The sequence below is a fragment of the Pantherophis guttatus genome, chromosome 1 (assembly GCF_059756535.1).
Source record: "Pantherophis guttatus breed Tessera chromosome 1, ASM5975653v1, whole genome shotgun sequence".
Classification (NCBI taxonomy): domain Eukaryota; kingdom Metazoa; phylum Chordata; class Lepidosauria; order Squamata; family Colubridae; genus Pantherophis; species Pantherophis guttatus.
Window position 1 is genome coordinate 145051767 of NC_142063.1, and position 24405 is coordinate 145076171.

The window sequence follows — 24405 nt, forward strand, 5'->3', positions numbered from 1 at the left end:
TGTATCTGCTAAGACCTTGGCATAGAATTTAGATGTTTATGCTAGCCCTGCTTGTTGAAACAGAAAGGTCTTCAGGGCACGTTGGAAAGTGCGAAGATCTGGGATTATTCGTATTCCAGGGGGTATTTTGTTCCAAAGAGTATTTTTTGCTATTGAGAACATTCTAACTACCATTTGTTTATTGGTACTTGATAATATTTTTAATTTTCTGAAATACCTTAAGACAAATCTCCTCAAACTTGTGCTTCCAAATGTGCTGGGACAATATGAAGGGAGGGAGGGAGGGAGGGAGGGAGGGAGGAGGAAGGAAGGAAGGAAGGAAGGAAGGAAGGAAGGAAGGAAGGAAGGAAGGAAGTCCCTTTGCCAGATAGATCTACTTAAGTATTGTAGTAAGACCTAAGATCAGCATTAGATTTAGATGACACCTGCTAGTCACCCACTGAATCTCTCTACGGCAGAGAAATGCTACCCTGTCATTTATATGAATCAATATGGCAGCCTCTGCTATTCAGTTTGATGAATAGCATTCCATTACAATTAGCTAAGGTTCTCATCATGAAGTTGGCTTTCCTAAGGTGCGGAATAGAAGATCCATCAACGTGCAAAGAGGACACTTCCAGTTGAGTTTTGCCCTTGCAGAGAAAAATAGCATTTTTTTTCATTCTAGGAAAAGCATTAGGAGAAATGAGTTAGCGGTATTACACACAATGCTTGAATAAAGTAAAAAAGGTGAAGGCTAACAGTAGTAGTAGTAGTGGTAGTAGCAGTAGTAGTAGTAGTAATAGTAGCAGTATTAATAATCACAGCAACTTTTAAACTTTAAAAGGGACTTTAAAATTCAAACAGACATGAACCTTCCGCATAACACTCCAGACTTAGTAACTGCCAATGAGAAAGACACAAAGTCTGGATAGTAGATGTTGGGGTACCCGGAGACAGCAGAAGAACTGGAGAAAATCACAAAATACAAAGACCTGCATCTAAAAGTAGAACAACTGTGGCAAAAGAAAGCCAAGACAGTACCAATAGTAATAGGGTGCGATCCCAAAACAATTGAAGTACTATTTGAACGCCATCAACATTGACAAAAATCACCCTCAGTCAGTTGCAAAAGGCAGCTTTACTTGGAGTTGCTTACATCCCCAGCAAGGATACCACCATCTGCCTATCCTCAATCCTGGGCAAAGACTTGAAAATGCCAAATCCTTGTCTGACTGTGCAACAAACCATTTTGCATTTCGTAAGAGCCGTTTTCCAATTAATCCTTTCTCCCAATAGCACAGATCTGATCCAAAGAAAATGAAAACCTGATTTTTACAAGGAGATCCAACGTCCTTCCTTAAAGCATGTGTGAATGCTCTCCAAGTTTGAATTCCAAGGCGGACCCTTAGCTGAGATTTGACAAGCAGCCCTTGCCAATCCACATTATGCGCGCAAGGGCATAATTTGCTCAAATCATAGTAAAAGCAGACGCTACCTAAGTTATCTGTTAGCACTTTGCAAATGTTAAGTCTTTTCTCCGTCTTTGCTGGGTTTCTTTCCTTGTAGCAGGAAAAGTCCCACGAGCAAGCATTCCCCCGCTTATGTGTGCCACTCATGCATGGGAGTGAAATGTGTTAACCTTTAAACAGTTTCGAAGTTGGTGCAGTTAATAGGCAGGACAGATAGTTACAAAGTCCTGATTAACTACAGAATACGGAGACATGTGAAAACTTGTACATAGCAAAAGAAAAGAGACAGCAGCTGTTACTTACCAGCCCGGAACACACCGCCAGGTACGGTTCTCCGCCGTCTGGGATTCAAAACAGCAACACTGCCCTCTTTTGGCCGAAACGAGCACGGCACTCACGCACGCCTTCCCCGAATCCAGACGCCTTTTCTCCCTTCGGAATGCTTGGCGCAACGGGAGGCTTTTGCAAATGACTTGAAAAATGGAAATTAGGTTTAAAAGTCGTCTGGGGAAAGGAAGGGGGAGGGGGAAAAAACCCCCCAAGCTCTACGCACAGTATTATGGTTCTAAAGGACCCTCTGTGGAAGGGCTTAGTAAGTGTGCAAGAAGGAGGAAGTGAAATCTCTGCAACTCATTTTGCTCTGCTTTGTTTCAGAGATGCTGGGATGGATGTCTTAAGTCTTTCCTCCTGGGGTTGGCTGCTTTTCTCTGCAGGACCCCCGTCCCAAATACTCCAGGAACCGAACTACCCAATCAGATTCTCTTCCAGAAAGGCACCAAACCAAGGCCTTCTGAAACTGTGAGAAACTTGGGCCAAATAGGGAAAAAAAAACCCATGCAGCATCTATTTCTCATTCTCATCTACAAGAGAAAACCTCTTTTCTTCCTTTTTTTTTTCTTTTAAAAAGCTGGTCTTTTCATTTAGATCTTTTTTTTTTTTCAGATGCCAGCTGAGGGAGCTCCTGGATTGGCTCCATGACCTTTAGTGAACATCAGGTTAGTGTCAGTCTATCTTTGGTACAATTAGTAACTGCAGCTCCGTTTTGACTGCAGGCAGGCAGGCTGCAACTCTGTACCAGAGAAGGGTTTTTTTTTCTTTTTTCTTTTCTTTTCTTTTTTGTTTTCCAGCATCGACTCAGGCTTTCCTGCCATTGCTATGTTCTTTTGTAAGGATGGCAGAATATTTCTCTAATCCATTTAACAATTTCCGAGTGCAATAAATGCACAGAATTTTCCCATTCCTTGATATGCTCAACAGCCTGATAGCGTGTGTTCTAACTCGGGAATAGCTGACACATGGAAAAGTACTACATTAATTACAATAAATCTGAGAGAGAAATTGATTGCAGGAAGGAAAAGATTTCTTTCTGAGGCCCTGGAAGACTTTTGGCCCAGGTAGACCAGTGAGATAAACCGGTCAGCTGACTCAGTTTCCAGCATTCTTCTGGATTGCTACGAATAAGCATGTTTTTATGGCACACCTGTTTTATAATGGATTTTGAAGTCGTCTTTATTATCATCAGTACACCTCAACTAACTTTAAAAATTGACAAAGTGGACACCAGTTTTCTATAGACTACCATTGGGCTTTCTGTAAATTCCAGGTCTGTTACAGGCTTGATAATTCCTGATGCACTTGGTCATTAGTTAATGGCTTACAGTGATTTTTTTTTTTTTTAAAGGTGGAAAAAGCCAGTCCAAAATAAACCAGGAGCTAATGAAATTGAGTTATCTGAGCCTTTAGACTTGGGGTAACTTGGAGTTAATTCTTAATCAGATTTGAGGGCAGTTTGTAAATTACAAAATGGGAGAGGGGATCTGATCTCTTCCCCTCCCCTCTCCTTTTTGTTAGCTCACTTAGTTACAGTTTTGGAAGGCTTTAAAAAAAAGGGTATGATTTGGTTAAAACTATAGAGAGTCACCTGTGAGACTTGTAGATTTCACTTAACCCTTGCCCATTCTTTAATCCAGTACCATGGAAATGCATTCGTTTATTAGGGTGGGAATGTGGGAGCTGGTCCAAAATTAAAATCATAACCTCTCTGCTCTCCAGTTATTGAATACGCAGGTAATCCTCAACTTACGACCACAATGGAGCCCAAAATTTCTGTTGCTAAAGCGAGACAGTTGTTAAGTGACTTCTGCCCCATTTTATGACCTTTCTTGCCACCATTGTTAAATGAATCACTGCAGTTGTTAAGTTAGTAATATGGTTGTTAAGTGAATCTGGCTTCCTCCGTGACTTTGCTTGTAAGAAGTTTGCCAAAGGTAATTCATGCTCCTGGGGGCACCGCAACTATCATAAATATGAGTCAATTTTCCAAGCATCTGAATTTTGATCACATGACCATTGGGATGCTGTGAAAAAAATAGGCATATCACTTTTTTCCAGTGCTGTTGTAACTTCAAATCATCACTAAGTGAACTGTTGTAAGTTGAGGACTACCTGTATTTGTTTATTTCTGCCAGTTTTTTGGTTAAATAAGCACTCAAAGCTAACGCATTTTCAATGAACCCTGAAAAGGCTGGAAGAAAAGGACGAATCTTTACAGATTTCCGGAACACCATTTTCAGCTCACCAAGAAGTGTGGGAAAATCATTTGCAGGCCAGACAGGTGGGCTTCTAACTACTGAGGCATCTGCCAAATAGCTTATCCTGCACATCTTAGCAGATGCAGAGATATGTAGAGCAAAAGGGGAATCCATCAAGTAGTTGTTGGAGACAGTTGAATGGAAAGCTGAGCGATTACATGAATCGGCTCTAACTTAACTGTTGGTCCCACTAAACTAATCAGGTGATCATTCACTTTTTTGCAACTGTGATACTTCGCACCTGAAGACAAACCAGGAGTTGAGGGAACACAGCTTTTGGGGGCTTTGAATTAATATGAATTTCACCATCAAAACAATCAGACCTGTTACAGGTAGTCCTCGGCTTGCAACAGTTCATGTAGGGACTGCTCAAAGTTACAATGGCACTGAAAAAAGTGACATAACCATTTTTCACACCACCTTTGCAGCATTCCCATGGTCACGTGATTTACATACAAATGCTTGACAACTGGTTCATATTTATTTATTTTTTAAAAAAAACAATTTTTATTGGGTTTTTTCCTCCTCTCCCACCTTCATCCACATTTTTTTTTTTTTGAACAGTGTCTTGATCGTTTCTTATTTTATACAATTAGTCAAATTCAAATACATTTTACTCAAATACAATTTTTGCCAATATCGTCTTCCCCCCTTTTCCTTTTTTTTTGAACATACCTCAGTATTTCTATACTTGCATACATAAACACCTTCTTCATTTATCCTAAATTCTAACTTTACTATTTGTACATATTTACCCTCTTTTATTCTTAAACAATTCATTCTTTATCTTAATATATTTATATTTGTTTGTTCAGAGCTGCCTTTCTTCCACTTCAAGTTTTTTATTGTACAGCAACCTTTCTTCTCAATATACTCCTCAAAATACTGGTTTGTATTTATGACGGTTGCATGTGATCCCCTTTTGTGACCTGACAAGCAAAGTCAGATTCAGTTAGTAACAACTGTATTACTAACTTAACAACCGCAGTTATTCACTTAACAAATGTGGCAAGAAAAGATGGGGCACTTAACTCACTTAACAGATTTCTCACTTAGCAACATAAATTCTGGGCTCAATTGGGGTCGTAAGTCGAGGACCACCTGCATAGGAATGCCTTTACAAAATAAAACTAGTTTTGGCAGTCCTCACTCCAGGTAAAGCAATTCAGTTAGGAGTGGATATGGGGTGGAGGGATGTTTACTCTCAGATTTCTTAGTAAGTTACCTAGACAATTGTGCTGAGTTTCCTCGTGGCACAAGCACACTCATACACAGCATCCTTGCCTACAACATCCCAAACTACTTTTCTCCCCCTAATCGTTATTTTCATTTGATTCCCCTTTTGATCCTAAGGAATTTGCTTACTATTACCTGCCAGAGAATAGGTCCTTGTGCAAATTCCTCCTGACAGCAGTATGCAAACTCTTATTATGCTAAAGAAAGAGGTAGATTCCAATAGTAATATATGTCTTTTGTGTAAATGTGCATATTGACTTTCAGAAGCATCCGTAAAGCTCTGCGTTAATTATTTGGGCAGCCATTTTCTTCGGATTCAAGAATTGGATCTCTTCAGTTATGTTTTCCAGAAGCATTCTCTCCTCAGACCTCTCTCTCTCTTTAGTTCCTCAGATGGGGGAGGGAGATGGGGAGAAACTTAACTAGTACTCCCTCACTTAACTAGTACAGAGAGGACACTATTGCTCTAAATGCAGGGGTGGGGAGCTGGTCTGCATCTGATACAGCATCAAAAGTAAAAGCCCCTCAAAGACCTGTTCTTGAATCCTCCAGAAGAGAAATAGCCCAGCAACTATTCTTTCTGTTCATACATGAACAGAAGTGTGCCATTTTCCTATTGAACAAAGGTAAATGGAAAAGGAAAATCAGAAACAGGTGATACCTCAAATCCTTGGCAAATTCAGGAGGAAAGAAAATAACTCCTCACCGATTCATTCCATGTATGCATGTGCATGCATGTACTTCTTATTCATATATACAGGTAATCCTAGAATTAACAACCATAATAGAGCCTTCCCATTGTGATTGAAACTTGTGACAGTTGTAAATTGGGTCACCCATCCTTTTTTTTATTTTTACAGCAGTTGTCAAGCGAACAGTGTGGTTGTTATGCAACCCAATGGTTTGCTATGGGCACAGTTTTGCCAAAAACCAGGCTTGGGTGAAACTGTTATAAAACTCAGTCAAGTGACCTCAGCATGCTGCAAAAAGCCCTAAATGTGGCCTGTGGCTGATCACCCAAAGTTCAGTCACATGACTGTGGGAGGTCATGATCATCTTCAGAAATTCGAATCCAGGTCGTAGATACCTATTAGGAATTCTGTGGCAAGTTTGAAGGTTGTAAATCGAGGACTACCTGTACATGCGTTCAATTTACAGGTTGCCCAACTCCTGACGGCAACTCTGGTTGCTGTCATGTTATTATGGTACTAAAAAATTGTCCAACCCCCCCCCTCCCTCATTTCTTGTAAACTCTCTCCTATAGCTGCTTTGCAAGCCAAATTAGATTAATAATTGGAAGTTCTGTAATCTGAGAATTCATTTTCAGCTTGTTGTTGACTGGATGCCATTTCCTATGAGATGACTGAAAGTCAATTGAAAGTCTTCTTGGATTCATCATTCCTGCTTGATGAGCTGGCAGCAGCTATGGCCAAGAAGGCCTCTGCACATCTTCACCTGGCGTGCCATTTGTGTCTTTTCCTGGGCACAATTAGCCTCCTTGGCATTAGGCCTCCCTGGCATTCCAAGGCTAATAGGCATGAAGAGAATGGTGGGCCTACTTCAGAGATTGGAGAGAGGATTTAGCAGTGGTGCGGAAGTCCCCCGAAGTGAAAAGAAATGCGCTGGATCTTCAACAATACAAGGGCAAGACATTCTTCTGTATCACCGGCCCACATGGAGCCTCAAACCCTCAGAACATCCCAATAAGAATTGTGTGAACTTTGTGGTCACAGATGCCGAGAAACTACATAGAAGTAGCTGTGGTTAGAATGCAGTCTTGCAGGCTAATTCTGACGACTGCCAACAGTTTGATCCTGACTGGCTTAAGGTTGACTCAGTCTCCCATCCTTTCGAGGTCGGTAAAATGAGGCCTCAAGTTGTTGGTGGGGGGGGGCAGTATGCTGACACTGTAAACTGCTTAGAGAAGGCTGTAAAGTACTGTGAAGCGTTATATAAATCTAACTGCTATTGCTATTGCTTGCGGGACCACTAGGTTTTGTGGATTTCAATAATTAACAAAGCTGCCATGCCTATCTAATTTGATTACCAAGACCAATCCATTTGCTTATTCTCCTTTTATCAAGCAAAAATAGAACCTGTCAGATGAATTAGCAGCTTTTTTTTACAGTATACACTTATTACGAAATGAATTCAATGGATTTAGTGGGGCTTACTCTCAGCTAGGAATTCAATTGCCACCTTACTCACAGCTTAAACGGGCTGACTTGCTAATGAAGAGTCAACAGCAGCTTGCTCTAACCTACTGCAGGATTTTTTTTTTTTTTTTTACAGTTCTGAAGTAGGATTGACAAGGCAGAGGGCGAACGATTTCATGACATGTGATAAATCTGAAGGGGTGACAGAAAACATGTAAAAGGTACGAATTATCAGGGCTCATCGGAATGTTAGTTCAGTATATACAAGTTGAAGGATTAAGTCCTGGCTGAGCTTCCGGCACGGAGAAGGTGTCGTGTGGGCTTAGCATGACACTCTGATTAAGATGCTGACAGAGCGCACAAAAACCCATTTGTTGGACATGTCAGATGGATGTGGCATCAGTCTTTGTCTAGGAGAGTTCAGTTTTCTTTCAAAAGATCCATGTGGATTTGCTGTGGGGAGAATAGGCAAGGAAAGCAGCAGATTTGCTTAATACAAACAACATACAAAGCACATAACAATGAAAATCAGGGCGATTTCTATAGCTCTAGTAAGTGCAGGGAAACATGACTGAGTATAAGAAGTGTTCCCTTTCATTTCCTACTTTCCCCAAACAGTTCGTATTATATAGCTAATTCTCCTCCTACCTGGAACTAAATTGTGAAGCCGACTACTTTCTGAAAAATAAAATGAGGGAAAATTGGAGCCAACAATGTGTTCTGATTATTCCTATGTTATAGAATATTCTCTCAGGGTGACAAACCATGTTTAACTCACTGGGGATAAATAGGGAGGAATTCCTTCTGATTTACATTCATTCATGTGAGACATTGTTAAGTAGCTACCTTATTATCCAACCAAAGTTAATGCAAGAGTTTCACTGCATTTTTCCATAGCTGTAAGATTTACATTTTTTCAAAATTTTAACTAATCATGGTATTTGATGCAAACAAAGGGAATACCATTTAAACTATTTGAACATCAAGATTTTTCTTCCCCATTTTTTGAAAATCTGGGTACCTCATCTCCTGTTTTTCTGAATAGGGAACGCCTTTTAGTATTGTGGTCTCAAAATGACACATATAAATGATATTTGCATATTTGTCTGTGTCTTTTAATCAAAATTTTCTTTTGTAAACCAGTTGCTCCTGAGGAAAACAGTAACTAATTTTACACAGGCTTACAACCACTTCAGAATTTTTCTTTCAAACTTCCCGTAATTGGCGAGGAAGAGAAAATAAAAAAGAAAGGGAAAAGAAATATTTAATCATATTCATGAAAAGCTATCTTAGTTCTCCAAGTGCTAGCCGTAGGTAGCTAAAATGCCACCAGCATGAGAGGGAAACTATGTTTGAAGGTACAATATATGTTAGGAATTCAGAATAAGCGAACAGAATCCTTGGGGCTATTAATGTATCCACTTGCAATTTAGGTCCTTGTCTCTCCTGGTTGGTGAGGACCAGAGTTGGTATTCAACCAGTTTGGGCGAACCAGTAGCTCCAACGATCAGCTGGCCCCATCCTCCCGCCCCCGCCCTATCCTGTCCTTTATTTCCTGCTTTCTAGCTCATCTCAATCATGCGGCACAGCTGATTTCTCCCCCCCTCGCTTTTCTACTTACCGTTGCTGACTTGGAAGGTAAGTAGCTGAGCTTCTAAATGCTCAAATTTTTAGTGCGAAGCGAACGCTCACCGAATTGGTTGTTAAACCGGCAGCATTCCGCCACCGGTGAGGACCTCTAGTAAATGTATTATTGAGAGAGGACATGGTCCTGCCATCTTTGAAAGAAACCGTGGTCCATCCTCTCCTCGACAAGCCCATCAGTGGATCCAATAGAGTTGAACATTTTTGTCCTGTCTCCAGAGACGTTTTCTGAGAAGAAGGTTGGCTTGTAGAACCAAAGGGTCTTGGAGGAAATGGATTATCTAGATCCCTCAATGGCCTTCAATACTATTGACAGTCTTCTGCACTGGCTCAGGATATTGTGGGGCATTATAATGTTTCTCCTCCTTCCTCTGAGTTTGATTCCATTTGAGGCAGAGGTGGTATTCAGCAGGTTCTGACCAGTTCTGGAGAACCGGTAGTGGAAATTTTGAGTAGTTCAGAGAACCGGTAAATACCACCTCTGACTGGCCCTGCCCCCATCTATTCTCTGCCTCCCGAGTCCCAGCTGATTGGGAGAGAATGGAGATTTTTACAGTATCCTTCCCCTGCCATGCCCACCAAGCCACACCCACAGAACCGGTAGTAAAAAAATTTGAATCCCACCACTGATTTGAGAGGGGAGAGCAGTCTAACCTTAAGTCTCTTCTTTTTGGTGTACCTTTCCCTGTTTTTGTTCACCATCTACATGAAGCCATTGGGGATGTCATCTGTCACTTAAGAGTGCAGTATTATCAGCATGCTGATGATATTTAGTTGTACTATATATCTTTGTCCCGGCTGACCAAGTGATTATTGAGGTTGTGGGAGTCAGGATAAATAAGATTCACCTCAATCCTAGCAAAACTGAGTTGCTTTGGGTTACAGGTCCTCTTAATCCTAGGATTGGAGAATTTCCATCTTTCTCTTGGCAGGGTGTGGGCAGTGGTGGGATTCAGCCAATTTGCACCACTTCGGGAGAACCGGTTGTTAACTTTCTGAGCTGTTTGGTGAACTGGTTGTTGGAAGAAATCATTAGGGCAGAGAACCGGTTGTTAAATTACTTGAATCCCACCACTGGGTGTGGGGTATGGGGAATGGTGCTCCAGTGCTCAGAGCCAGGACAGAATTTGAGTATTTTCTTGGACTCCCAACATTTTCTTGTAAACCAATTGGACCCATTCATGAGTCAGTCATCAGTATTTTGTTTTTTTTGTTTTTTTTTTTACAAAATAGAAAGAATGATTACATGAACAATACTTTCATGGAATCAGCAATTATTTAAAATAAAAAAGGAAGGGAAGTGATGGGGAAACCCAGGAAAGAGAAGGAGGAGGAGGAAAAGGCTGACACATAATAAGGAGCTGACAATAGGAACAAAATACAAGGATCTTTTTAGGTTGTAGGTAGAAATAAAAATATACTGTAATAATTTGGGGCAAGGAGACTGCCTGAGAAAAAAGAAAGAACAGGAAATGCATAGACTATGCATGAGAAAGTATATTTGGACCACAGATGTTTCCTTCTCCCAAAGTTGATAGACTTGGAAAGAACTTCACTTAATGGTTTGCTGGGATTTGGTTTCATCCACACAATTTGGTAGGGTGGATTAATCCTCACGAATGATGAAAGAGTAAGATACCCCAGCTCTTCAGGGAGATGTGGGCCTTTGTGGGGTTCACACAAAAGGACTGATTTTTGTGTTTCCTAGAAATACAGGTAGTAGAAATTGAGCCCAGAATTTATGTTGCTAACTGAGAAATTTGTTAAGCGAGTTTTGCCCCATTTTACGATTTTTCTTGCCACATTTGTTAAGAGAATCACTGCCGTAGTTAAATTAGTAATGTGATTGTTAAGTGAATCTGGCTTCCCCATTGACTTTGCTTGTCAGAAGGTCACAAAGGATGATCACATGTCCCAGGGACACTGCAACCGTCATAAATATGAACCAGTTGTCAAGCATCCAAATGTAAATCATGGGGAGGCTGCAATGGTCATAAGTGTGAAAAATGGTCATAAGTCACTTTTTTCAATGCCGTTATAACTTTGAATGGTTAATAAATTTGGGTGTTTTAAATGTGGGTGTTTTAAATTTGTCTCGGCCAAATTGTTTAATTCGGTTTTATTCTGTTTTTAAATTTTGTATTTATGTGTTTTCTTCTGTGGCTGTTCACCGCCCTGAGTCCTTTGGGAGTAGGGCGGTATATAAATCCAATAAATGAAAATGAAATGAAATGAAATGAAATGAACCGTTATAAATCCAGGACTACCTGTATACAGTATACACAGGCCCTGGGCCAGTGGTGGTCTTCAGCTGGTTGTAACGGGATCGGGTGAACCATAGCGGTGGCTGCGGGAGGCTCCACCCATCCACCCAGACATAGTCACGTCCCGTTTTTGTCGCTGTGCACATGTGTGGAAGGCCATGCGCATGTGCAGATGTGGCACGTGTGAGTGAAGTGAGCACGCACGCTCACATTTGCGAACCAGTAGCGAAGGTAAGTGAATATCACCCCTGTCCTGGGCAAAGCAGAAGATCATGTAACCATTATAAAAACAACAACATTGCCTAACGTGCGATAAAGTGGGGGGAGAGAGAGGGATTTAGTAGGGATCAAAGCCTATCAGTTTCCTCTCCTTTGTCTTTCCACCACCAAAAACCTCACTTGTGACTCCTCTTTGCTCCTTCCTGTTGTACGTGAAGCAGCCTGATCAGCTTTCCAGCATACATTACACCATTGTCTTTTGAAACACTCAGCTGAAGCCAGCTCTGCACATCACATAGAAGGCTGAAACTGGGTTTTTTTGTCCGACATTTTGTCTGGCATCTGACATTAGCATTGCTAAGTGTCAAGTGGCTGAATGCTTACCAAGTTGGATATTGTGTGGCCACATCATTCATCCAGATTAGGGGGAGAAAACGGGGCTGCGGGAAAGAGGAGAAAGCAAAGCAACTCTGTAGGCACAGAGGTTCCCTATGCAAGAGTGGCGAGAAGATGAGAAAGGTTATGGCACCTTTGCTATAAATTGGAGCATCTCCATTGTTTATTGTGCACAGCTGGCGCAAAACATTGATTGCTCTAGCCAATAATATGTAAATAATATGCAGTAGATGCCCGACTCCATCCAATCCTGCCCCTTTGAGAGACTTGACTTATTTGTCGCCAGTGGGGATTTTTTTGGGAAAGTAGAAATTTGCACACACTCCTATGACTTACGGTTTCATATCCACCAATCCAGATATCCAAAATCTACATCGGTCATTGAGAGGCTTCTTAGCACACACACTTTTCCAAGGGATTAAAGCAGCTGCATCTTTTGTGAGGTTCTAAGGCTGCTTCAGAAGCTGCTGTTGGGTATCTCTTTCGGTGGTTGATGCACAGTTATTTCATTTGACTGAACGTGCACAGACTGCCAGAAGCCAGTGGTGGGTTCCTCCCGGTTCAGTCCGGTTCGGCCGAGCCGGTAGCGGTGATGATATGACATCACCGAACCGGTTCTCCCCCCCTGCCCTCCCACCCCCCCACATTATTCTTACCTTTTATTTGGTCCCACCCCCAATCTATTGCTGCCTCCTGAGTCCCAGCTGATGACTAGAGGGAAAAAAACTGTTTAAACTCTTGCCGCAGGGCTTCAAAGGGCCGTCCTACAGCTGATCAGTGTTAAAAGCAAACAAATGAGTCGGGTCGTAAGTGCGAGGACCTTCCAGAAATGACTCTGGCCAGCTAGCCACACCCACCTAGTCACATGACTTCCAAGCCACACCCACAAAATAAGCCACGCCCACAGAACCGGTAGTAAAAAATTTTAGAACCCACCCCTGCCAGAAGCGGTTTCTGAAACAGACCTAGGAGCTTTGTCAAAGATGTTGGCTGTTTTAACTGAGGCACACACATTGTAAAGCACCTCTTTTTAAGGGTTTGAACTCCCCGACTTCTTCCTCTCCCCCACCCCTCCAAATCTGTTAATATTTTCAGCTTAAAGACCACACCAAAAGAAGTTTCCCAATCTTTGATTTACTGTATCTGAAAGTAAATTTCACAAAAGAGAATTGCATTCATAACCAGTAAAGTGGCCAATATTATCCAATATAGGCTAAAAGGTTGTCCATTTATACCCCATACTACTATATATTGTATTGTTTGAAAGAAGGTGAATTTATATACTACCCGTTCTCACTGTTTGGAGTGATCCTAGGCAGCTCTACAATTCGTATAAATCCAGGATTGATTTTGGAACATTACAACAAGCCCATCAGGAATTGCCCTGAGTACAAATATAATTTCCTGAACTTAGTGTTGCTTTTCTGGCAAATAGTCAAATGAATGCATAAATCAATAAAAGAGCCATAGTCCAATAGTCAGGTGCATCATTTGCATGCAGAAAATCCCAAGAAGCAAAACCAAAGTGATCCTGAGATCCTGAAAACTCAGAATTGAATGAGTTCACAACCACCTAACTGCTCTACGTTCCACAACATACGTTCAGAATGGCCCCATATGACTTACTAGTATGTGGGGAATTCATGCTTTTAGTTTGAACCAGAACTGGTTATGAAGTGACAAGCACCAAAATATGAGCTACTAAAGGTTATGATTAGAAGTATAATTATTTGGAAGTAATTATGATTGCATCTGGTTACAGCTACATTAAAAGGGGTGCGGTGGCTGATGTTGGACTTGTTGACTAGACATTCAATGATTTGAGAACAAGCACTGCATAGCAGGCTTCTTGACCCAGCTCCTACCAGCCTAGCAGTTCAAAAGCTAGCAAATGTGAGTAGATAAATAGGTACCACTTTGGTAACTGCATTCTGTGTGCCTTGGCCACATGACTACGGAAGCAACTTCAGACAATGTTGGCTCCCTCGGCTACGAAATGGAGATGATCACTCCTACAGTCAGACATGACTGGACAGGGGAAACATTTAATTTTTACAGCTATATTATGGTTTTATAAATTCACAATTCACTTTACTTCGTGTTAGAAAAACATTACAATTGTCCTCTTCTCAGCAGCCAGAGAAAAGAATATAGGCTGTTGCTGATCTTGACAAACTATCACCTGGTCTTCTGGGCTCTGTGAATCTTCACACTGTGCAAAATATAACCAAGATAGAGTTGGTACCTCCATGAGAAGCATGCCTTTGGACATAGCTGTAGGGAAGAATAGTTTGCAACGACACAACCATCTTAACTGGCTCTTCACAACTTTCTCTCCTTTAGTTTTATCCAGCTGATACTCTCCAGATAGTTCTAGTGGGCTACAGCTATCAAAATGCCAAACTAGAGTGATGGGTGGGAATTTTGGAAGTCTTGCCACAACTCATTGGAAGAGCAGCAGATGATGAAATACGGCCCCTGTTTTGGGAGCGTATATTCTGGGTAGCCGTTCCTTTCTGTCAGGTTTTTCAATAATTTAGAATGCTCTGCAGTGGAACGAAACAGAGATAGTTCAGTTTGTGCTTAAACAAATCCAGGGTAGGTTCTAATTACCTTTATTACTGGTTCGTATCATGCCCGTGCGCGCTCTTCTGCGCATGCGCAGATCACCTATGATGACGTGCAGGTCAGTGTGCGGAGCCTCCCGCCGGTTTTACTACTGGTTCTTGTGAACCAGTCTGAACCGGGAGCAACCCACCACTGAACAAATCCAATATACACAGAAACCTAGACTCTGTGCCTGCTTCATAACTTTGAATGTTATAACAGAACCTTATTTTGTCTTATTGCTTATTATTGTTGGGAAGCTTTGTAATTAGAAATTACAGATTTTGTAATTACAACGATGAATGAAATTGCCCTATTACAAAGACAATGACTGGAAAATTTAAGGAGGATTCAAGGCACATTTTGTAATTTTGTCAAAGACCACTTCACTCAACTAACAACTTGAGGCCAAAACTGAGCATTTGCAGCAAAGCCCAAGTGGCCTACAGAGTTGAACCAACATTTAGAGAAATGTATTTTAGGATTAATTTGGCTTTATTTTCACCTGACTCTGAAATGCCAGAGTTTCAAGAATATCGATTTCATACTGCATATCGTAAAAAGCTATCACTCATGGCAGAATAAAGAGTAAAATCTATCCTGCTGAAAACTAATGCATACATAGAATCACTTCAACACATATTTTAAAGAGCATTATGTAATACATTAAAAATAATGATTTTGAGACAAATTAAGCCATAACAGCCTCAAATCAGTTTGCCTACACAGTTAATATGTTGATTAATGTCCTGTTAGAACCAAGACACTCATTTTTATCTCATTATTCAACTCAGTGTTTTCCCAAAGCTATTGAATAAAAATGTAATTATTGCTCTAAATTATGTTATTATTAACTTTCACATGGTGTTTCTTGATAAACAGCATCACAAATGGAAGAGCCCAGTGGCAGAGAGACAAGAATAAAAACCACATCAATAAGCAGAGCCTTTTAGAAATGTGTATTAGAAGAGGATTTGAGTAAATAACATGTAGGCAGAGTTTTTAAAAACAATGTATAATTGCAATATGGAACCAAATGGTTTGAAAACACGGGGACAGAATCTTCCATTTATCAACTGAGGTATAACTTCTAAAAAAAAAATACACAAAGCTATTTCAGTTTGGAGTTGAATTCTGGCACAATTTTTGTTCAGAAAGGTTTGAAAGTGAGAAAATTGATGCTGGACCAAGTATATAACAGATAGTTCTTCAATTAAAAACTGTAATGTATTACCCAGGAACAAGTTGCATCTGTAACAAAGCAGCAACACCAAAATGATAATGTGTTTGCAATCATGAAAACACTACCTGTACTTGTGTCAGGACATCAGGTTACATCATCAGACGTGCCATTGTTTGCCATTCCTTGCCCCTCCCCTGGATTTCCATGGAAAGAGAGAAAATATTGGTCTGATGCATCTACTCCTAGTCATGAGAAAGCTGTCCACTTGAAAGCAATCCACATGAAGAAGATCTTCAACCTTACTAACTCTTCCAATATTTGAGGGACTGCCACAAGGATGTCAACCTATTTTCCAATGGATGGAAACTAATTAAGGAGAGAAGCAACCTAGAACTAAGGAGAAATTTCTGAATAACTAACCAGTGGAACGCTGGCTTTTAAAATGAGATTGGACAGCCGCTGTTCTGGAAAGGTGTAGGGTCTCCTGCTTGAGCAAGGAGCTGGACTAGAAGACCTCCAAGGTCCCTTCCAACTCTGTTATTCGGTTCCGTTCTGCCAATCTGTCACAGTAAAACTGAACTAGATGGATCAATTGTCCAATGTTTTAAAAGGAAATGTTCTACGTTATGGGGTCAGCATTGATGTGTAGAAACCCTAACCACGGTTTCTCCTCAGAGGTGGTATTCAGCAGGTTCTGACCAGTTCTGGAGAACCAGTAACAGAAATTTTGAGTAGTTCAGAGAACCAGCAAATACCACCTCTGACTGGCCCCGCCCCCATCTATTCTCTGCCTCCCGAGTCCCAGCTGATCAGGAGGAAATGGGGATTTTGCAGTAACTTTCCCCTGGAGTGGGGTGGGAATGGAGATTTTACAGTATCCTTCCCCTGCCACACCCACCAAGCCAAGCCACACCCACCAAGCCACGCCCACAGAACCAGTAGTAAAAAAATTTGAATCCCACCACTATTTCTCTTCCTTCCTTGGCAACTTTTGGTTATGGGGACTTACTAGAAATCACTACAATCACCCATGCTGGCTAGGACATTCTGGGACTTTATAAGGTTGGGAAATATTAATCTCATCCAGTGTTTCTATGATTTATGGGGAAAGCCATTCATAATACTCTAAATATGTATTGTTAAAAATTATCTTCCCACATAGGCCCTTCGAGTTAGACTCCCATTTTCATTTTTCTAATATCAAGAGGACTTAAAAGGCCTTTGTCTGTGACCTTTATCTAAAACAAACACAAGCCTGAAAAACTCTGATGGGATCTTGTCTCTGTGTTGGAACCCTTAATGGAGCTCTTCCTTTTTTTCTATCTTGTCAGATATATTATCAAACAGACTCTTCAAAGATAACTGTATCAAATCCTCCACCTGAGTATTATTCAAACTAAGCAAGCTCTTTTCAGAATTATGATTTTGTCATTGTTATGCAAAATTCTGTTTTCATGCATTCATTCCCACAAGAATGAAGCTTTCTAGTAATGTTATCTAAGGCCAGTGTAGAGAAAGAGCCCCTGTATTGGAAACTTGCAGTTTCTTTGGTTTAGTAAAAATGATGCGCTTTAAACAGGATTTTAAAAACCTAGCTGACAATTCTAGTTAACTATTCCTAACACACACACACCCCTTTGCTCTCATTTGTTGGTTTTACAAGGGCTGAATTTTTTGGCTTGAACTTGGTATGATCCCATTTATAATCTCAATGCTAACTCAAATTTCAAGCACTCTAGCTTAGTGTTGAGGTGACAAGTGATTGGGCTGACAACTCTCTCTTTCTATCAGCCAAACCTCTTTGCCTCTTTTTCGTTCTCAAGAGAATTCCCTATGCAAATTTAAAAGGTTAGTTATCTCATTGAAATAAATAAGTGACTTGTATCTGTTGTGCATTTGCTAAAGCTGATCTGGTTGGATCTAGGCAATTCCCAAGAAACTACTTGCCATACCATATAAACCCTCTTAACTTCCATGATCAGATATAAAACTTACTACCATATTTTTCGGAGTATAAAATGCACTTTTTCCCCCCATAAAAGAGGGTGAAAATTTGGATGTGCCTTATACACCAAATGTAGTCCCGCACACCCACCAGCCCCCCGGAAAATGGGGTGCACAGAAGTGGCAATAGGCTATGGCAATCCCTGCAGCCTGAAATAGCTGGTCTTCGGGAGGCCGATCCAACTGACAATCAGTTGTTTGTGCTAATCAGGCTATGCTGAAGCTGAAATTGAAACAGGCTGTTTGCTGCAAGGAGGCAAATTGCTGGGAGGCAGAGGCAGATTTTTTTTTCTTGTGCTAATCAGGCTGTACTGTAAATGAAACTAAAACTGAAACAGGCTGTTTGTTCTTTGCTGCAAGGAGGCAAATTGTTGGGAGGCAGAGACAGAGGCAGATTTTTTTTCTTGTTTTCCTCCCCAGAAAAGGTAGGTGCGTCTTATAGTCTGGAGCGTCTTATATTCCGAAAAATACGGTAAACGTCATACAGCTTTAACTTCTGTTGATTTCAGTGAGAATTAAGCATGAGTTTAATTTTTCATCCATTCAGGAAAACGGTAGACTTAAAACATTTTCCCATTAGGTTAATTTCTGCCTCAGATAAAATGGTTCACTCATTTAATAGAATAAATTGTACAATTATAAACGATGGGCATACGGTAATACCAGTTGACTTAACAATCAAACATAATGTCCTGCTTTCATTTACAAACTATTACTGACAACAGATCATCATTTCAATAGTGAATTATCTCAGATAGGTTCAGGTAATCTTTTTAGTCATCTAAATTTTCAACACTTTGCAATTGTCCAGGAAGCAAAGTGAAATATTGTGTTTTCAGCAGTGATATAATTAAACCTATCAGATGGTACCCTCTTTATGTGCAGAAAGGACAGATTCACTATTGCTTCCCATATCATGTGTGTTCTCTTTCTTTGTCTCTCTCTCTCCCTCCCCGCCCCCCTCTATCACACACACACACACACACACACATACACACATGTCATAACCAACTCTGGACAACTTCCAATCAAAAATAAAAACAACATAAAAACCATAATTAAACTATTAAACTAAGCATATTAGAAACAACAAAAACCTGGCGCCAAGTCCTATAGTCTCTTGTCCCAGTGCTCAGGGGAATCTTCAAAGCTTTATGGATGGTTTTTCTATATTGCTTGCTCTCGTGTTATTCATATGGGAAGAGATAACACCTCCCCCCCGCCACAAATTCTGTTTATAATCAAGAGAAAATGATCCAAAGCATAATCTACCAAGGGTTTTGTATTTTATGTATGTCAGCACGTCAAGATGCATTTATCCTAGTGCTGACATAAGAAGGAGAACGCAGGCGTCTGCAACGGGACGGTTGCCTTTCACCTACTTATTTCCTCTGGAGATAATGTCCCCTAGGAGATGGATGGGAGGGGGGAAATTCTTTGAATTGGAGCAGTAGATTAGGGGTGAATGATTGGGAAGATGGCCAATGAATGCAGAGGAGTGGGGGAAGGAAGAGGAGGGGTTTTGAGTCAGCACGTCAGTGCCGGCTACAACGAGTCGGTGTAGAAAGTGCTGTGCTTAATAAAATGGAAGTTTGTTTTATAAAAGACTTTGTTTGCGATGCAATTTATTTGAAGACAGCCTGAAAACCTGACAGTGTAAACTTGTAAGCACAATAATCTAAGTCCTTGCCAGTACAGTTTAGTGTAAAGACAGGTATGACTTGCTTAAATAAGGATATAAATGTAGGCTTAAAGCACCGTTAGGGTTATTTTAAGGGGAAAAAAGGGTGAACATAATATGGTAGATAGGATGGAAATGAATGTCATTATTAGTCAAACACAGACAATGCGGGGGCAGGAAATGATGCCTTTATGTTGCTGAGTGAAAGTTCCTTTGACATCCTACACTTAATAGAGTTGTCATGGAGTTTAATATCCATTTGATACTGATATTACAGCCAACTCTACTCGGTGACTCATCTTTTTCATGTTCAAACAGTCAGCTGTGGTTTTTATCAGTATTCAGACCTGCTATGACAAAGACATTCTTTCCTTTCTAATCACATTAACACTTACCCTTGATGTTTTCTAGGGTAGAAAAAAGCTTTACAAGAAGCTAGTTTTTTAAAAAAAAATATTTAGAAAAAAAGTAGGTCTGTTCTCTAGTAGGTAGTCCTTGATTTGCGACCCTAACTGAGCCCAGAATTATGACACTTTTTGTGTCATAATTGTCAAGTGATCCTGTTGTCTGTAGGAAAGCACCCATTTCCTGCAGAAAAGTCGTAAATCATGGTCACGTGGTCAGGAGACACTGCAAATGGCCATAAATGCGGGACGACTTCTGAACATCTGAAATATGATCATGTAATCTGCGGGGTTGACTGTCCAAACTTCAAATCTAGGTAGTAAGCACTTTTCTTTAGATTTAATGTAAGCAAAATAAGTTGAGGTGTATCTGTATTTATATTTATCTTTCTTCTAAGACAGCAGTTGCATGCATTTTATCTGAGAGGAAGTGCTACTATATCCAGCGACATATTTCACACTTTGTACTCTAATCTAAGCCATAACCTGGATTATCTAATATGAAGACCTGGCCTGTAGTGGCTTCTTCAACAAACTATTGTTAAATAAACCAGGGCTCTCCATCTAATTTTACAAGCCATTTATCCTCCCACTTTCTTTCCCAGGAATTTCCCAGGTCTCAATAGTGGCTCTTTTACAGATATTGTAGATATTTCTGTATCAATGTCATAAAATCAGCAATTTGGCAATTGCTTTTCTGCCTGGTGCTCATAAGTCATAAGTTTATTTGTCAAGCATATGTAAGATAACAGGTAAAAGTATAAGCATAATTTGAATACATGAAAGGAGTAAGTAAAAAGAAATATTAGGACAGGGACAGTAGGCACGCTGGTGCATTTATGCATGCTCCTTAGAGACCTCTTAGGAATGGGGTGAGGTCAACAGTAGACAGTTTAAGGTTAAAGTTTTGGGGGTTTGGGGAAGAAACCATAGAGTTAGGTAGTGCATTTCAGGCATTGACCACTCTGTCACTGAAGTCATATTTTCTGCAATCGGGTTTGGAATGGTTTACCTTGAGTTTGTATCTATTATTTGCTCGTGTATTGTTGTGGTTGAAGCTGAAGAAGTCATTGATAGGAACGACATTGTGGCAGATAATTTTATGTACTATGCTTAGGTCAGACTGAAGTCGGCGTAGTTCTAAACTACGTAGTTTAGACGGCGTAGTTCTAAACTACTACAAGATTCTTGTACATGGGCTTGAGTAATAAATCTTCTGAACTGGAGCTTACCTGTGATCTTGATTCTTTGCTTCTGACATTGTTTTTTTTTTCTTCTTCTTGAGAGAGAATGAGCAGTTTCTGAAACAGCTATCAAACGATTCTCCAAAATAACACCTCCCACTTCTTTTTATGAATCAGACCTCACCCTGGTGCCTTCAAATGCAAACTTGCAGGCTCCTTGACAGATGTAAAATTCCCGAAGAGAATTGTTTTCAAGGGAGAAACTGTAAAGATGTTTACACAAGTCCCCCTTTGTCAAATTCATCTGCTTATTTGTTTTAAGGAAGAAGCTAAATCTTTGCATTCCACCAGTTCCTAATTCAGCTCCTGTAGGTACCTTACTAAAGTCCAAGAAACACACTTTTTGGCAAACTACATCTACCCTGTTTTCCCGAAAATAAGACCTCCCTGGATAATAAGCCCAATCGAGCTTTTGAGCGCATGCGCTAAAATAACCCCCCCTGAAAATAAACCCTCCCCAAAAATATTTAAATGCATGTGCAGCCGGTCCCTGCCATTTCCTCTGGATAGGGTTAGGGAGACAGAAATGGAAATCAGGTAAGATGGAAAGAGGAGCCCCGTCTTGCTTCACACTCCTCAAAATAATAAGACCTCCTCAAAAATAAGGCCAAGCGTTTATTTCGGGGTTCAAAAAAATATAAGACAGGGTCTTATTTTGGGGAAAACACGGTAGGAACGAATGCACATGTACAAAGGCATGCGGTCAGGGACGAGTCTCCCCCTGGTCACCATTTCTTTACCCTCCTACTATCGGGAAGGAAATATAGAAGTATAGCCAGCTGCACAAACAGGCTGAGGAACAGTTTTTAATCCATGGGCTGTCAGACTCCTGAATGAGAAATAACATCATAACTATGTAGTACGATGGACTGCAGGGCCGGCACAATGTGTAACATGTTCACACTGATGCAACAGGACTGGGTGTTTTGTTAATATGATTTATTGGGTTAGTGATTTTCTGTCTTCACTGAGTTGTATTGTGTTGGCGGGGGGTGCACTGAGGGAGCTCAACCAATCTCATTGTACATATGTTGTACACTGACAATAAAGATTTGATTTGATTTGAATTGAATTGAACTAAAAAAACATTCAATGTCTGAGATTAAGAAAAATATCCATCTATATGAAAAATAATAGAAAATACCAATTTTGGGCTGGATGTCTCCCAATGAAAGCAGAGAAAGAATACTGGACTACAGTAGATACACACCAGCAATGATGGATAGAAAAGGACACCTGTGCACGGAGACTTGTCCTGTAACCACACAAAAAAAAAACCCAACAACCCAAGGATGTGGGTACTAAGCGATGGAGAAGGAGAAATGAGAATGCTTAGCCTGATTGAGAAAGGTTAATTACATGTGAAATGAGACTGGGATTCAGACTCTGTTTGCTCTAGATTTTGTGCAATGTTATATCAACACTTGGATTCTCTGTTCATCTATTAGCAAAATCAACCTTTTTTTTGTTTGGTTTCATTTCAGTGTTGTTTTAATCCCTCTGAACATTTTATACTGTTATTTTAATTTTGCTAAACATATGTAGATAATAAAATACCTCCAGAATTAAACTACCCAAGGATATGAAAGTGATCCAGTTCTCATAAAGATTTGATCTGCTAATTAGCCACACTAATTTTATGGATCATTGCCACCCACTTAAAACATATTGTTATATGTTCATAATCTTTTTATAATGAGCTTTTATGGAGAGCAGAGGCCAGCTTCAGTGCAATGTTAACAAAGCTTTTTTTTCACACACACACTCTCTCTCTCTTCTGATTTTTCCTCCAAGTATGGTATGTGCACACACCTATTTAATCATAAGTAAACTCCACAAGAAAAAAAAAACACCAAGCAGTTAAAGATTTTTTCCCCTCTGCTCTACGTAAGGAAGCATGTTGTTCTTCATAAAATAATTAACACTTTTCCCCCTCCAAATATGATTTATAATAAATTGCAGTCTGTTGAACAGAGCCCACCTGCAAGCATCCTAGGCACAAAAATACAAGATTCTCACCTTCTCCTATGGTCTTCTTCCACGTGAATAACAAGATGTGGGTATCTTCCTTTACTTTTCCATACTTTGCCAGCTCTTCTTTTTTGCACCTGTTTTCTGCTACTCCTTGTGTTTTTAAAGTTCAGTTTCATCAGTAGTTCTCTCTCCTACAAATGAGTAATACAGCCTATACTGCCTCTTGAAGCTTGGCTTGCCTTCTTAAAAAATAGAGAATTGTCATATACCTAGTCAGACCATTTTCAATGCCAAAGAACACTTAAATGCTAGAAAGTGGGGTGGGACTGCACATTATATTCTTAGTAGGGATGCTGGGTTAATCACAGCAAACAATATAAATTATCTACACAGATAACGTAGGAAAGTACAATGGGAAGACCTAAAGATGCATGACTTGGCTTCAACCCATTGTTAATTTCTAATAGAGCAGGTGAACAATTTATAAACAGCTGAGGAAACGGTTTAGACTCAATGAAATCTCTGTGAAATCCTCTTTATTAAGATTTCGCATATACAAAAGTTTTTCATCTAAATCAGGGCTCAATTTCATTGAGGGCCACATCAGAGCTATGGTTGACCTCAGGGTGCTGGGTGGGTGTGGCCAACTGGATGGGCGTGGCCAGCTTGACACCACTCTTGAAACTGCTGGCATGTTTCCTCTTCGCATTGGGTAGACCGGGCCAAAGCTGCATTGGGTAGACCGGGCCGAAGTAATGTGGGCCGGCCACTTACATTTTCCAGGATCGCCCCATGGGCCAGATCCAACCACATCGCAGGCCACACAGGGGCCTTGAGTTTGATACCCCTGATGTAAATGAATGCCTAAGGCGGGGGGACAGACACTGATGGGTCAGCCTAAACAATGCTCACTGAACTCCATTTGGGGAGGTTGATTTTTTTTTCTTTTTATTTGTGTCTTTATTTTAGAAGAGTACTAAATTTAGGCAAAATTGGTGCCTAATTGGTGTTATATTTTTTTTAAAAAAATTAAAAATACCCCAAACCTTATGAGACCACAACACCTCTCAAGATTTCTAAGCTCGTAAGGATTGTCAGTTATTTTTCATTTTTTGAATATTTTTTTAAAAAATTCTATTATGTTCATTTGAGCAGATTGATAACATAACAATACCTGTTAATACCTTGAAAAGGTATTGATCCCTGTGTTAAGGAGGGGGGGGAATCTACAAAAGTATAAAAGGCAAATATTAACAACATGGCACACTGCAAGTTGAGGGACTGGCAAATTCAGTGTAGGCTTTCTTTCTCAGAGGAAAGATATCTAAATCATGATTTGAAGGGCTGTGTG

General features: G+C 40.3%; 1 long non-coding RNA gene across 1 annotated transcript in view; it reads left to right on the forward strand.

Moving 5' to 3' along the window:
• Positions 1 to 877: 877 nt before the first annotated feature.
• LOC117670347 (uncharacterized) overlaps positions 878 to 24405 on the forward strand; it is a 44632-nt gene continuing 21104 nt past the window's right edge. The window contains exons 1-2 of the long non-coding RNA XR_015731123.1: positions 878 to 1775; positions 2394 to 2446. This is a non-coding gene — a long non-coding RNA (uncharacterized LOC117670347). The remainder of the gene's footprint in view (positions 1776 to 2393; positions 2447 to 24405) is intronic.